Source organism: Miscanthus floridulus, chromosome 7 (assembly GCF_019320115.1).
Source record: "Miscanthus floridulus cultivar M001 chromosome 7, ASM1932011v1, whole genome shotgun sequence".
NCBI classification, from domain to species: domain Eukaryota; kingdom Viridiplantae; phylum Streptophyta; class Magnoliopsida; order Poales; family Poaceae; genus Miscanthus; species Miscanthus floridulus.
The window spans coordinates 133,566,871-133,583,902 of NC_089586.1; the positions used below are offsets into that span (position 1 = coordinate 133,566,871).

The 17,032-nt window shown below is 43.9% G+C and overlaps 1 long non-coding RNA gene across 2 annotated transcripts; it reads right to left on the reverse strand.

Annotated features, from left to right (window-relative positions):
* Positions 1 to 3,588: 3,588 nt before the first annotated feature.
* Positions 3,589 to 15,332, reverse strand: LOC136464890 (uncharacterized). Of its 2 annotated transcripts, XR_010761297.1 has the most exons (6): positions 15,160 to 15,332; positions 6,048 to 6,545; positions 5,558 to 5,942; positions 4,896 to 5,359; positions 4,548 to 4,818; positions 3,589 to 4,452 (listed from the first exon to the last, which is right to left on the reverse strand). It is a non-coding gene; the product is annotated as an uncharacterized lncRNA (long non-coding RNA). The 2 variants fall into 2 exon arrangements; XR_010761296.1 differs by having other exon boundaries at positions 3,589 to 4,818.
* Positions 15,333 to 17,032: the final 1,700 nt, after the last annotated feature.

Below are 17,032 nucleotides of genomic sequence, written 5' to 3' on the forward strand. Positions count from 1 at the left end.
ATTACAGTCGTGTTGCAATTCATATTGTTTTTCATACATGTTTTTTTCCTCTCGATATGTTTTCAGGAAACTCTAGCAGAAGAGGTTGTTTGCCCCTCTACACTTCCTATTGCAATTGAACATGTTGTGAGCATGCATACTCTTCCTTCAGAATTTTTTCTTAATTCAATTGTTATTTGGGTTGCAATTCATACTCTTATAGACTTTTTTTTCTCAATTGAAATAGGAAGTTGATGCTTCGCATGCCTCAACTGATGAGCAACCAGTTGCGCCTGATACAGACACATGCAGAAAAGGAGGCAATGTAGATTATGTAGCTGGCCTCACATGCGATGCTCCTTCCCATGTTGGTCCACAGGAAGGTGGTGTACTGGAAAATCTAGATGTCCCGATGGTGCATGAGGTTCCACCTTCAGTTGCTGAGCCTTCAATTACATACACACAAAGGTCTTCACGGATGTCTAAGGATGTTGAAGCTAAAAAGATGGAGAAGAAGCAGGCTATTGTTGGGAAGAAGGCAGAGATTGATGACCAGAAGAAGCAGGTTGGTCAGAGCAAGAAGGGAGACAAAGAGTTGATGAAGCTTCAAGTTGAAATGGATAAACAGTTAAAGCACAATCAAGATGCTTTGAATAAAGACACTGTGCAGGCTTAGGAAGCTGCAGCGAAGAGGCTCAGTAAGGTGTTGGCTACTCAAGCTGGAAAACAATATGCTGCCAAGCGCAAGAAGTATGAGGAAGATCTGGACAAGCTCCGCAACCAGGCTGATGTTGAGCTTGCTATATTGCACTCTACTATTCCTGAGGAGGCATGTTCTAGCTCATCTGTTTCACAGATTCAGTTCCCTGTAGAGTCTGAAGACGAGATTAGCAACTTGACACCACCAGTAAGACTCTCGCAGGAAGAAGTATCCGAAGGGTTGGTAGACTTCAGTGAGGTTCAAAGGTTAATTTTCCAGCACCTTGGTGATAGGCTTTTGTTGAAGCCGAGGAAATATCTATCCCCTTTCGTTATCCGAAAAAGCCGGCCCGACGTACCTCTTGCCAAGGGAATTGCATTGAGGAGGAAGATCGTCGCTGATGATGAATTGAAACGGTATGCTCGTGCACTCTGTTCCTCTTTTTATGTTGCATTTTGTTATTATACTGGAGCCCCTGAGTAGTTGCAAACTTAATTCCCTGTATGTTGCAATTTCTATGATGGCACTGTATGATTGCAATTTTTTGTATTTTTTTTTTCTAATTTGTTGTTCCTAATTTGATTTCTAGTTTTATTCTTTGTAGTACTGGACTGTCTGCTTTAGTTGCAGTTGTAATACTCTGTATCTTTTGCTATCTATGATGCAATTGTATGTGTGTTTGTAATTGCATCATCATCAGTTGCAAATGTAATAGCTTTGTATGTTGCAAATGTAATACCCTGTATGTTGCAATTATTGTCTGTATGGCACCGTATGCCCTAGTGTTTTGTATGATTTTTTTTTCAAATGTGTTGTCCCTTAATTGATTTGCACTGTATGTTTTTTTTCGCAGTACTATCTTGATCGAGTTTGGTCTTTTCTGTACCCTTACTGGTGAGGACCTGCTTTCCAACTTTGCTGATGAAGCACAAGGAGAGATTATGGTGGTCGACTTTTTGGTCCACTGCTTAAGACACGATGATATTGTTCACAAAGTGGATTCTGTCGGCTACAGGGTGTTCCTCACCACTACTTTCTTTGTGAGTTATTTTGATACATTGGTTTTCGTCCATCCGTATAATATTTTTATATTTTTTTCTGGCAAAACGATGCCCTCTGATCGCTTAAATTATTTTTTCATTCTTTTTTTCAGTTTGCTATTTCAGAGTGTCCAAGAATTTTGAATGATGATTCATCTGAGACGACTGAGTTTATTGGAGTGTGGAGAACTCTTGAATCTCAGCTGCAACACTATGATCTGTCCAAGGCAAAACTGGTTAGCAGTCTCCTACACACTCTACTTTTTTTGTTCAATACACTAGCAATCCAGCATCACTGCCAGTAGCAATTATTGTATGCCAAGATATGCAACTGGCATTTTTAAACTTTTTGTTTGTTGTTGTGTGCGCGTTTCATTGGATAATTACTCTGGTTATTTTTTGTAGATATTTATTCCAATCAGGGATGGAATTCACTATTTTGTCTACTAATTCAACATGTTGCACCAGTGCATAGATGTGCTTGATTCAAACGACTACTTCTTGAACTGCACCGACAAACTTGATCACCACGAGGCTGTTTTTGCCAAGATCCCCATCATCGATGCTGCATTCCAGAAGGTCTCGAACCGAAAACTTCCTCGAGTCCACAGATGGAAGAGGCCTTTTATTAATGTAACTAAGCAGGCACTCCTCAACGATTGTATATTCTTTATCTAGAAGTACATTGAGTACTATGATAGGGAGAAGCTAACTAAGGAAATCAACCCGGTGAGCTTCATTTCTACCACTTTTTTTTATCTGTTTTTATTTTTGCATCTTTTTCAGCTTGTTTTGTTACCTGACATGTGTACTAACATTTTCAAATTCCTCTATTTTTTTGTTTGGTCTTGTAGTTCAAGGGGACGATTTACAGGTGCGAGCTGATGCACTACCTAACGTTCCATCCCCTCAATCAAGTTGATCTTCTTGCCTCGCTTGATATATTTAGAGTTGGGGGACGACGGATTGAATGGGACAGTGGTAGTAGTCAGTAGAACATTTTTTGTTCATTTGTTTTTAACATGGTGCATGTGTTGCTGGTGGAAGTCAAATTGTGCAGAATCATAGTTGTTGCTGAAAAACTGTTAGAAATCTGTGCAGAATGTTAGTTGTGTATATTAGCGCTCTAATGTAGCTTGTTGTGTATACACACTTTGGTGCTGTGCACTTTTGGGGGGCAGGGAACTATGTAATCACGTCTGGTACCAGGGCATTTTCAACTGGCGTAGCGAATCGTATTCCATCTCAGCTATCAAACGAGTCGTGTCTGGTACCAGCAGAGTTGCAATTTGTGTATGATTAAAGTTGCAATCGGCTGATTATCTAAGTTGCAACTGGTATGCAAACACATGTGCAACCAGACGTCCATCGCAGTTTTAATTCGGCTATCACTATAGGCGCAACTGGCCACCACCATGGTTGCGGTTTGCGCACGACGGAAGTTGCAATCGGCTAACGGGTTCGCAACTAGCAGTTTTGCAACTAGCGTAACTAACTGGAATGCAACTGTCATATCACTCGATTCACAAGTGGTATACAAATGGTTCAAGGGGTTGAGTTGCAACTGGTATATAAACGGAGCTGCAAGCAGCGGTCTAGGGTAGTTGCAAATGGCCTACCCAACCGGAATGCAACTATTTTATGACGTAAGTTGTAATCGGCTGACGGTCTGAGTTGCAATCCGAGGACATCTGAACTCATTATTTTTGCACACATTATAATAGTCACGGCTTGGAGTTTTGCAATTGGTGTGACAACCAGAGTTGCAATTTGTAGATTGTAGTACACGCGAATTCATTCAGATTCAGTTGCAACTTTTTTTGTTACTGGAAAGAAAACAAAATAAATAATAACATTATTTATTGGGGAACATGTAGCTACACGATTTTAAGTACACGTGGAGATTCATTCAGATTCATAGTCGTTGCCATCACTGTCCTCACTATGGTCCCCTTCTTGTTCTTCATTCTTTTCCCTCTGTGTTTTTGGTCGACCTCTCTTTCTCGTAGTCCCACCTTGTGTTTTGGCAGCCCTCTTTTTTCTGTTCTCTGCTGCTCTGCTCCTGTTTGGGTTTAGCGGGCATGTTGTGCTGTAGTGTCCAATAACATTGCATGTGTGGCACACTTTTTTCCCATAACTTCTCATGTATGTGCTATAAGGATTATTAGTTCCCTTTATCTTTTCAGCACATTGACTTTCGTTGCCAGATTTTCTACCTTTTGTGCGTGACACTGGTGGCTCAGCCAGTGGTATACCAGCAAGGAGGTTTGCAGAGGTTGGATCAAGGTTGATCTCAACCTGATTTTCATTTGTCTCCACAACAGCTGCACTACAATCCAGCATCAATGCAGTAGCATCAACATTCTGGATTGTATCAACAGCTTGCAACTCCCCACTTTCCGCCCCTGTTGAATTGGTTGGATGCATAGAAGAATCAACTTCTGTGGCTTGGAGAAGCTCAATTCCAGGAGTGATTCTATCTAGATGTCTCACAGTTTCAGCAAAAGTTCGATCTGTTTTGCTCCCTGCTCTGCCCAGCCTCATTAACTTGGGTAGCAGTTTTGACATCCGTGACTACTCTGTCTCCTCGCGGCCCAACCTGCACAACATCATGTCTGTCCCATGGAACCAGAGATCTTGCATCACGCGTGTATTGTTTGTAAATGTACTTTTTCGGTATGCTCTGCACCTGCAGGTGGGTGAATGCCCTTATGATGTGCATGCAGAACAGCCCTGCATTTTTCTAGTATATTTTGTTTAATACACAGAAACACCCAGGTACATTTTGATGTGCAACTGGATAGGTATCAAGGTTGCAACCAGCTTACCTGTGTGCTCCCACTGCTTGCATTCACATTCATACACTCATGCTTCCTTGTCAGCCACCACTTTAAATGCATGTTGCGCCCAGCAGAAGCTCCCCGCGCCCTTCTCATGCCTCACCAAATAACCATTCCTGACTTCTGGATCAGGATTAGGTTCTATGAGAAATGCTGTGCTATTAGGATATTCCCTTTTGTATTCCTGGTACACAGCCCTCGTGTACACCCTGCTGAGCTGCTCATCAAACCTTGATTTGCAAGCTCGGACGACCTAAGCCTGCACAAAATTCTTTTTTGTGATCAAATTGCAACCAACAGCAGGAATGATTTGTTATTTTTCTGAAAATAACATACCTGTGAGTAGTGCGTCTCACCAGCATCTATGTGGTCTGTGTGCTGAAGCGAGTCAAGCACCCTCTTCACAAACGTGTGTAGGGTTGTAGTGTTGTTAACATAACCATCCTTCAGTACCATGTTCTAGCTTTCTGATCTCTGCGTGGATGTCATTCTGCCGCAATACATCCCCTTGAAGTATGTTGCAATCCAGCTCTTCCTCTTTTCCCAGAGTGCATTTATTGCTGGGTTATCAGCTATCTCACACTCATGCACTAGCTTGTTCCACTCCTCCTCAAACTGTGTAGGCCCTAGTGGATAATTTATCAGAGATTCCAGCCTCTCCTTCAGTTTTTTATCTTTGTGTTGTATGTACAGTTTGTCGAGCTCGTATTCCCACGCCCTTGTGATATGTCATCTGCAGTTTCTATGTTGTGTTTTGTCAAACACTGTCATTATCGCTTCTCTCATTGCTGCATCCTCATCTGTGGCAGGCACAAAAAAAGATATATACAAACATATCTATCAAACAACAGTTTCCAAAATGAACCAACAATACAATAGGGTTGCAACCCATACAACATCTAGTTTGCAATAGGAGAATCCAATTTATTGCATTTGTTCAATTATCAAGTTTGCAAACTAGGAATACATTATATGCGCAATTGGAGTAAAAGTTATACCTGTCAGGATCACATAGGGCTGGTGCCCCCCCATGCAGTCCTTGAAAGTTTCAAACAGCCATTTGAATGATTCAGTTGTTTCATCCCGAAGCAGAGCTTGCCCAAAACTCACATTCTTTAGGTTGTTATTGGCCCCCACAAACATGCCTAGCGGCATGTTTTTTTGTTTGTTTTGTGGGTTGTGTCAAAGGTGATCACATCACCTAAGTCCTTGTATTCAGCTCTTTGACTAGCATGGCTCTAGAATATGCTCCTGAGAACCTTTGTTTTCGGATCAAAATCCACATCAAAGTAAAAGTACTCGTTGCTTGTCTTGCATTCTCTAAAAAACTAAAAAAGTTTCTCCAGATCAACATCTTTTTCCTCCCTTGCTTGCTCAGCATTCCTGGAACATAAAAAGAAATTAGTAAATTATTTTTTTGTAGCTATGAGCATACTTTTTTTTTCTTTTTGGAATTTTTTTTTCTGGACTTAGCACATAGGGACATACATGTTTTTGACATCTTTCTCTGTGAACGGCCAGTTTTGGCGGCCACCATATAGCTCGGACATGACATTCATCATAGCCTGGTGCGCTACCCCATTCCTTGCCATGATAACAAATAGGTCATCCAGCGCTGCGTCCCTTTGTTTGTGAATATGCATGTACCTGACCATCCTGGGCGACAGGTGCAACTTGTGGTTGTGTGCTTCCTCAACATGGTCGAAGTACCATTGGTTGGCTTTCTTATCTTGCTTTACCTTAGCATATGTAGGGCAGCCAACTCTCTTTGATGTCTTTTCAATCTTTGGTTCGTTATTCTCTTTATCTGTTATCAGAAACCCCTCTCGGTTGCAAACCCAGTCTACAGTCTCCTTGCTAGTTCTCTTCACCCTCACACTGAACCCAGCCAATCTTGCACAATCACAGTAAAATACGTAGGCTTCTTTTTTTTGTCTCGAATGTCTGCCTCACCCTTGGGATAAATACATCTAGTATGTTTGGATCCTACAAAAAAAGAAAATACGCGGTGCTAAATACAAATGAATTCTGGTGCGTAATAAAAAACAGATAGAGTTGCAATTACAGTATCACATCTAGTTGCAATCAAACCAGAACTCATGTTGCAATCCTTCATGTGAAAAATCCAAATGTTGCAATCACAGATAAATAATGTTGCAATTCTCATCATTAGTTGCAATCACAGTACAACCCCTAGTTGCCCTCTCAGATAGAGTTGCAATCACACCACTAGTTGCAATCAAACTATAAATACTGTTTCAATTCTCATCTGAAGTTGCAATTACCAGTAGTTACATGCATGTACGTCACATATAGAGTTGCAATTTATTTTAGTGAGTAGTAGCAATCAAAGTACAACTAATGTTGCAATTCTCATGTGAAGTTGGAATCAACACATCTAAATTTGCATCATACATCAGGCACAGTAGTTTATTGTAATGACAGATAGAATTGCAATCACAGTGCATCCACTAGTTGCATGCATGTACGTCACAGATAGAGTTGCAATTAGTCCCTAACCATTAGTTGCAATCATACTACAACTAATGTTGCAATTCTAAAATGAAGTTGCAATCAACACATCCGAAGTTGCAACATTTTCAGGCACACCAGTTTATTCTAATCATAGATAACAGCGCCGCAAAATCAAAAATCATGCGATCCAGGAGGAATCGGGGGTGGAAATCGCAGTTGCAATTAGAAGAGATGCTCACCGGGTGGATTCTCTGACCAGGATCAGGAGTGATTAATGCTCCAGGAGGAATCGATGCGGCTGGCGTCAGATTAGTCGTGTGATGGGGGATGTCCGCTCTCGCGACGGGCGTGCTCATTGGCGGAACCGGAGGAGTTGCGGCCTCAGATGTAGCGCCGGAGACAATGCGATCGGATCTCCACCGCTTGCGACAACAATCGCCAGCTGCTGATCCATCTGCTCTGCTGGAAGTGGCGATTCAAGTCGGGGTAGCGATGGCGGGGCCATGGGCGCAGCGCAACTTGGGGTAGCTACGACGGCGGCAAGGGAAGTAATTGGGCGAGATTTGGCGGCGACGGTGGCTCTGTTATCTGGGGGCGAATCAAGGGAAGTGACGAAAATTTGGAGGCTCAATTTGATTTTGGAGTCCGGAGAGGAAAAGGGTGGTTTCCTTTTAGGGGGCTCTCGAGACAGCTAGAGTCTGGTAAGTCTCGCGCTCGCTGCTCGCCACGCTCCACGCGTCTCGCGGCTTGCGCTCGCGTGTCGGGTGCACTCGCTTCACAGAATGCACCCCAGGTCAACCGGCGCTGCTTGTCTGGGCAACCGGCCCAACTAACCCACCAGAGTTAGAGAGGGTCTCCTGCGGGCGTGCCTGGCGCGTGGAGTGCAGGGTTAGAGAGGGTCTGTGCACTCGTTGCATGGAATGCAACTGGTCTATCACACGAGTCGCAACTGGTCTACCACCAGAGTTGCAATTTGTGTACGACAGAAGTTGCAATCGGTTGAAGGGATGAGTTGCAACTGGTATATAAACGGTGCTGCAACCAGCTGACCAGTACAGTCGCAACTGGCCTACCCAACCATAATGCAACTGGCCTACCACCAAGGTTGCAATTTGTGTACAACAGAAGTTGCAATCGGTTGAAGGGATAAGTTGCAACTGGTATATAAACGGTGCTGCAACCAGCCGATCAGTACAGTCGCAACTGGCCTACCCAACCATAATGCAACTGGCCTATCACCAATGTTGCAATTTGTGTACGACGGAAGTTGTAATCGGTTGAAGGGATGAGTTGCAACTAGTATACAAACGGTGCTGCAACCAGCCGTCTAGAGCAGTCACAACTGGCCTATCCAACCGGAGACGCGCGACTGGAAGCTCGTGCGCTTGGCCCAGGAGAGGGGCTGTGACTGCGGCTGAGGGGCGACGCCCGGGGCTTGTACAGGCGCACGGGTCGACCGGGTCAGACTCCGCGCCGGTACGGCTCGCGCTCGCGGTCGGGTGCATTTGCTATACAGAATGCACCCAGGTGTGTGTGTGTATATATATATATATATATATATATATATATATATATAGCGTTTCATGCATCTACACATACGGCCGCCGCATCGGCATCGCCGTGTATATATATATATATATATATATATATATATATATATATATATAGCGTTTCATGCATCTACACATACGGCCGCCGCATCGGCATCGCCGTAGACACGTACGCCGTGTCGACGTCCATGCATGTCCCAGTTGTACGTGCGTACCACGTCACTTGCGCGCGGATCATATATATCAGACAGAGAGGTACGTACGTACGGTTCGCAGAAGATGTGTGCCGGCACACACCGATCCATAGCTCCCGGCCGGATCGGATGAAGCCTCAGGCCCCGTTCGTTTGACAAGCAATGGTGACTCGGAACCATAGGGGGATGCAGGAGAGAAATAAAGGGTGGCTAAATAATAAAGATTTAGAGCTAGAGCTAGAGCTAGAGATTAATAGTGATTTGAGGTTAAGTGATCATAGTATAACGAAGAAATCAGACTCACTAGGGGCTGTAGCTCCGGCAGCCCCGTGGATCCGCCCCTGCTTGGAACAGTTCCCAGCCAGATTAATTGTCTAATTTGTATCAGCGGGAATAATTCCTGGGTTCAATCCACCCTAACCGAACAAGCCCTCATGAGGTCCGTCCGGTTTGAATGCCAAGAACCGAGACACACGGCCCGTTCGTTTCGCTAAAAAAACAAGTCGAAACACTGTTCCGACTGATTTGTTGTGAGAGAAAAACACTGTTCCGATTAAAAAACAAACTGAAAAAGACGGATTATAAGAGAAGCGAACAGGGCCAATATGCCAAGAACCAACGCTGCTCCCGCTCTAAGCACGCCACATGCTGCCTACCCTTTCTCTTTCTGCCGCACTTTATTTTGATGATAAATATTGTGCTTTTTCATTATGAGTACTGTGTAAAAATGTTGAAAAATCTATTGAGACATACATTTATTGTACATATTTAACATGTTTACGAGGTGTCATCGTATTGTCCACCCCCCTTGTTCAAAAGTTCTGGTTCTGCCACTGGGTGCACGAGGCATACAATCAATTTGAGTTGGACAAAATTGTCAGGCGGGTAGACTTGAAGCCACAGAACACATAGGGGATGTTTGGTTCTTTAATCGCTCCTAAAATTCATATCACATCAAATGTTTAGATATTAATAAGTAGCATTAAATATAGATTAATTACAAAATCAATTACATAGATAGAGGCTAATTTACGAGACGATTTTTTAAGCCTAATTAATCTGTCACTAGCACATGTTTACTGTAGCACCACGTTGTCAAATCATGGACTAATTAGGCTTAAAAGATTCGTCTCGCAAATTAGTCGCAAGTTGTGCAATTAGTTTCGTAATTAGTCTATATTTAATACTCCATGCATATGTCTAAACATTCGATGTGATAGGAATTTTAGGAGGCACTGCAGGAACCCAACAGAACCGTAGTGGGAGCGTTGGGCATGGCATTTATCATACAGAATTTGTTGCCTGCCTGATTTTAGGCAGTACTGCAACAATACGAAACACTAGCTGATGATGAGCTTTAAAAGAGAGGACGAAAATACACTAGTTGATGATGAACTTTTAAAAGAGAGGCCGAAAAGGGGGCGCAGAGAATGCCTTCCTTTCCCTGATGATGAGCATAATAATATATAAGATGCATGCAGTGAGAAACACATAGCTGAGCTGGTCGACATCACTAACCAACTGCTCTGATCCGATCCAGCCTCACTCACTCACTCAGATCCATGGATCTGCATGCTGTTTGTTGTCTGCTCTGCTGGCCGGATCGGAGTGTCTGTTTGGACACTGACAATGCACTCCAGGCTCCAGCAGAGCAAGAGAGGTACGTACAACATAGCAAGCACATCAAGAAGCTAAGCTAGAAAACAAATGAAACCGCATTGCATGCCCAATCCAAGTAAAGCAAAGTTGGTGGCAGATGCATGCTTTTGCTGTGCAACGCGTTGCTTTATGGTTGGCTTTTTGGGACAGGGATAAGCATAATGCATTTGCATAATAACATGGCAATGACCAACAGCAACGACTCATCATATCATATATATGGTAAAGATTTATCACACGCCTCACACCTACCTAAGCTAGCAGCTAAGCTAGCTACAAATTAAAGAGAAGTCGAAAGCTAGCAATTCGGTCTCCACAATATGCATGTTTTCCTGCCCACATTCTCCTCCCCTTGCACTTTCCATGTTCCTGCTGAAAATTAAATTAAATAATAATGGAGTAGTGATTTCTAAGCCCGGCAGGGAGGGTGATTATTGCTGATGAATATATATAATGCTGATTGGATGGAATGAGAGCAACCCTGCACCTAATAAGCAAAATAATAAAGCTGTACGTGATGTCTGATTGCATGATGGACTGTGACTGCTCTCCAAACCAAATCCTGCCCTTTTTTTTCATGTCAGCACCAAACGACGTAGGAGTACTTGAAACTACCTGCATACATGTACTCGTTGCATTTGCATGCTACGACAAAGCATATGTGTCTAATCTGCCAGCCATCATGCATGATTATATATGTTCAGATGTCTGATTGTCTGAAGCTGTAGCTTGCTTGCAGCTGAATTATCTATTCATCCATCTGTACTTATGTGTATGTCTGATCAGGAACACCACCACACTTGCATTTCGCTAACAACTACTACTCCTAGTGTGCTGCATTACTGAGCCCACAAATTCACATCAACTATTTCATATCATCAGGAGAGTGCCAACTGGGAATGATACTGTCAGTCTTCTTCCGTAACATAGAGGGAGAACTATTCCCTCTATTTCAGATTGTAAGTTGTTTTGGTTTTTCTAGGTACATAGCTACGAAGAATCAAAACAGCTTAAAACCCGGAACATAGAGAGTATTTCAGAGAAAAAACATACAGAGATTTTCCCTTTTTTTTCATGCTGCACTCTGCACTCCGATAAAATTACTGTCTTTCAGTGCACTGAGTTGTTGCATCAATCAGCTCCTCGGCCGCTGGCTGCTTGAAGCATTTATTTAGGCACGTAAATAAAGCGTACTAGTGCAATAGTAAGTCGGAAGCTTTATGTACAGTTTGCACTGGTTGAGGGCATGCAATGGGGATGCCCTGCCCAACACTGTCAGAGAACAAAACGGAAACGCATTAGCAGCTGCACAGCAGAGGTAGCTCATCATCTGATTTATGATTCAGGGTCATTTATTCGTCGACTTCAAGGTCTTGTCTGATATAGTCGGATTCATATCAATCCATATGTGTTAGGATGGATTGAAGTGAAACTTAAACTAAATTCCACCAAATTCCATCCCAACACGTATGGATTGAGGTGAATCCAATAACATCCAAACAAGACCTAAATAAGTAATCATCTTGCAGCATGTGTGTAACACCCCAGGCCCACTCTGCCGAGGGGTGGGCCCACCTACGTAGCAATTCGTTTGCGCTTTTGTTCTCGCTTCGCGCAAAACGGTTAACCGAAGGTTACTACGCATCATTGGCCTGCCTATTTAAGCTAGTTCGACGAACTCAGAACTCACGATACGGTACTAAACTTCGCAGCTACAGTGTTTTCCACCGATACAGTACCCAGAATTCGGTCCGGCCCAACTTGGCCCAATGGGCTAGGTCTCACATCCACCCACCCTCGAAGGACTCGACGTCCTCGTCGAACTATCGAACCAGCTTACCCATACATGACAAATGCTCAGAATCGACTCTCTTAGCCCACGTCCGTATTCCCAGCTCCCCGGCCCAAGTGCCATGCTCTTGCAGAGCCATGCGCAACTTGTCCGAGCTCCCTAGCCATGCGTCCGTGAAACCGCGAGAGTTGGCTCTGATACCATTTGTAACACCCCAGGCCCGGCACACGACACAGGCCCACTCTGCCGAGGGGTAGGCCCACCTACGTAGCAACCTGCTTGCGTTTTTATCCTCGCTTCGCGCAAAACGGTTAACCGAAGGTTACTACGTGTTTTTGGCCTGGCTATTTAAGCGGGTTCAGCCAACTCAGAACTCGCAGCTACAGTACCCAAAATTCGATCTGGCCCAATGGGCTGGGTCTCACAATGTGTCACCGTCTGTGACCGTAACCCTGATACTACTAAACCCGTGTTTAGTTTCAGGAAGTTGGAATTTTGGGTTACTGTAGCATTTTCGTTTTTATTTGACAATTAGTGTTTAAACATGGACTAATTAGGCTCAAAACGTTCGTCTCGCAATTTTCCACCAAACTGTGCAATTAGTTTTTTTTTCGTCTACATTTAATGCTCCATACACGGACCGCAAACATTCGATGTGATGGCTACTGTAGCCCTTTTTAGGATTTTGGGTTGGAACTAAACATGGGCTAAGTACGTGTACTGTGTATACAGCGGCAGAGGTGAGCAGGTTGGGTTGGCGGAAAATTCTCTCTGCAGCTTGTGCATGCATGAAAAGAAAGGAGAGAGAAGCGGCAGCGAGGCATCAGTGTGTGCATGCTATTGCTATCATGGCATGCATGGTCCGAGCACGAGCAGGGGCAGCAGCAGGAGCATGGCATGGCATGGAATTCTGAATCTCTGATGATGGATCCACAGTGAAAGCAGCAAGGCGACTGATGGAGCAAGGCAACGCAGGGACAGAGATCCATGGTTGAACAGCGGCTAGGAGTATTCCTTTCCTACTAGGCAGGCAGAGAGGATTGCATTGTTGTGTCACTTCATCTCCCTGCCTTGCCTGCCTGCTTTGGGCCGACGCAATTTTCTCACTAGCACCAACTCTAGTGGTAATCGATGATGCAGTGGTGATGTGGTGAATGAAGCACGGATGACGATGCGTCGTGAACTCATGATGGTGGTAGGACTGTAGGAGTGAAAAGAAAAGAAGGCTCCTTTCCTTTCCCTTCCATGCATGATGATGATTCAGGCAGCAAGTGAGCATTGGTGTGCCAATTATTGGGTTCAGTTCAGTTTCAGTTTCAGACTTTCCGTCAGTGTCTGAATGAATTGGCATGGCAGCTTCAGATTTCCAGATATGGGATAGTAGGTTGCAAATGCCTATTTGCATTGCTTTGCTGGAGACTGACATTGTTGATGCACATGCATTTGAACTGAACTGGAGTGAAGTGGTGGTTTCCAAAATGCAAAAGTGTTCAAGTGAGACGAGAAAGAAATGCAGGGTCGCAGGGAGAGAAGAGAGATGCGAGAGGAGATGAAGAATACAAAAGGAAGGGTCGGCCGGGCCGGGCCGGGCAGCAGGGTGCAGCAGATGCAGGTGGGAATGAAGCGACGGGTCAGGATGGATGGATGGATGGACGGGACACGAGGGAAGGGAACGATCCAAGAAAAAAGAATGAAAAGCAGCTCAGCTCTTCTTCTCAGCTCCATGCCCATGGATGGATGGATCATGGATCGTCGTACACACACACGCACAGAGTCAGAGAGAGAGAGATGAGAGACGACAGGGACAGCGACAGCAGCAGGGTTGGAGGAGGAAAGAGGGAGCCGTGTGTGTCTGCTCGTGTCTAGGAGGAGGAGGAGGAGGAGGAGGAGGAGCTTCTGCCATCTTATCTTTCTGGGCCAGCAAGGTACGTACAATAGACCAACAGTAAAATCAGCAGCGACACGGTGCAGTGCACAGCTGCTTCTCCTTACCACCTTGCAGCATACTAGCATACAGCTGCTTCCGTAAATTACTATGGTTATCAACTTCCGACAAGTCAAATACTGTATTTTGACAATGTTTAATTAGTTTTCTGCTCCATGCTGTTTAGATAATCTAACGCCACAGTGCACAACAACCAAATAAACTAAAGTCAATAACATTAATTTTTTAGCTGAATTTTATGTAAGAATTCAGTTGCAATGGGAGATCTCTCTCTCAACGTACTCATATGTAATCCATAATACATCTGGCAGTAAGCAGCAGTATGGATCATATAAATTCATAGTAAAGCATGCAGGTACGGTAAACTAACCAGCCGATCCACATTATGCCTTGTTAGCCATTCCTAGTATTTGTCTCATGCATGTCGAAACAAATAATAATTAATCCCGCCTCGGAAATATTCTTTATTTGAAAACAATTAAATTACTCCCCTCATCTACTGCTTGTATATCTCCCTACTGGCTGATGAACTAACTAAAATGAGTCTCTCCTCTAGTGTAAAATTTGGCACAATCATAACAAATAGAGGCATATTGGACTTTCGAAGGAATCAATTCATTTTCATAAGAAAAAAAAAGCAGAAAACAAGAAATTTTCACACAATTCCAAAGGGGCCTAACTGAAATGACCTGGTATAACAAAGCACACACACAATATATACTGCAGAAAATTCCATCGTCACAGGTTAAGAATCAACAGGACAAATAAAAGTCAGGGCCGGCAAAGGAATTCCGGAACAAACTCAATCGACACCAAACTGCAAAAGTAAGTCTGGATCTGGCGAAGAGAATTATATTGGAAAGTGGAGTTAAAAAAAAAAACCAATTCGCGTCAAGTAGTGATCCCAAGGAAGAAGAGATGATGTGCATACATACGATAACCATCAATCAAGAAGAATTAATGATGAGGACTGGGAGGTTTTTACCTAGTTCTAAAGAGATGTGATGGCAGCCAAAATGAAGACAAGATGGATGCATGTACTCCGGCCGATCCAGCAGCTACGCATGCCCGCATCGATCGCCGCATGCATGCATGCAAAAGATGGAGTTGTTGGAGATGGAATAGGGCGGGGGCGCCGGCCGGCCGGGCCGCCGGGGCAGTATTAATCAAGCAGCTAGCTAGGTAGCGACCTAGCTATACATTAGCCAAGCTTGTAAGCCCTTGTTTAGTTCGCGAAAAGTTTTCTCAAAAAGTGCTACAGTATCCGTCACATCGAATCTTGCGGTACGTGCATGGAGCATTAAATGTAGACGAAAATAAAAACTAATTGCACAGTTTGGTTGGAAATTGCGAGACGAACGTTTTGAGCCTAATTAGTCCATGATTGAACACTAATTGCCAAATAAAAACGAAATTGCTACAATAGCCAAATTTCGTACTTTTCGCGAACTAAACGCGCGCTAATTCACACAAAGGCAGGCATGGATAATTGAGAAATTATTGAAGAATTATTATTGGGGCCGAGCATCATAATAATCGATCAGAAATCAGAAATTAAAGAACAGAGACAGATATAGATTTACCTAGAGGTAGGTAGCCGCAAGCCCGCAGAATCGAAGGTAAAACATAGACAACGATAACCTATCATGAATGGTAGTCGGCGGGCGGCGAAAGACAACGCGCGCCATCTATCATGACTGGAACAGACGCGCGCCATGTTTTCCAAGGACTTTCTTGAACCATCAACAAGATGAGCAAGCTAACGAATGATCCACATGAATCGATCGAGTTCACAGTTCAAGAAAGCCTGTGGAGAACATGGCCACCATCTGGCTGGTTTCTTCCTTAATTTGATTTGCTGGCTGGATGGCTGCTGCATGTATATATAAAATTCTCTCTTGTCTCTCTGTCTGATCTGATCTGCTGCATAATTGCATAATTCTCTAGCTAGCTCTTTGAAGGACCGGAAACGGCGATCAGAGGGGGGTGAATGGGAGCCTCAAATTTCTTTCGAAATCTTCGACCACTGTCCCAACATCAATCCCCAAAAAGCATACACGAAAGACTTGATGACCACGACCCTAGAGAAGGGTGAATGCTCCCTCAGAACACAGCGGGTCACCACAGAGCAAACGGAACACAGATCGAAGCCCAAACGAGCAAACTCCCAAAAGAAAACAGCACTGCTCCTGCAAATATCGGACACGTCCGATATTATATCGGACACGTCCGGCATTTTTGGACACGTCCGGTACGATCTCGGACACGTCCGGTATTTTCAGCAGCAAGCTGACCAAAAGAGAAACATCCAAAACCCCGTCAAATGGTGTCCAAAAATCATGAAATTTTAACCATAGCTCTTTAGACACCAAGGGAAGGTCTCTACCAAATTTCAGCTCAAAACTCCAAAGTGAGAAATATCGGACACGTCCTAGATCATATCGGACGCGTCCGGTATGAACGAACAGTTTCTCGGGAAAAATCAAATCAAGGCATAACTTGATCAAATCAACTCCAAATGACTTGAAACTTTGCACAAGGGTTCGCAAGCGAGTAGAAAGGCAACCTCTAAAGGATCATGGCCCGAAACAAAATCTAACTCCGTGAATCGAAGGAATTGAAGAATCCCCCAAAAAATAGGTTAAGAACTTAAATTGCCCGGATCTGCGATCTCGTGAGGAATTAGTGGATTTCCTTCGGTGGAAAGCTTCTACTCATGTCATTGATCGATCCAAGGCAACAAGAACGAACCAAACCATCCCAAAACGAAGAAACGAGAGGGGAAACAAGAGGGGACAAAAGGAGCTCGTGAAGAACACCAAAATCACATCAAGAACACAACTAAATCATGAATCCCG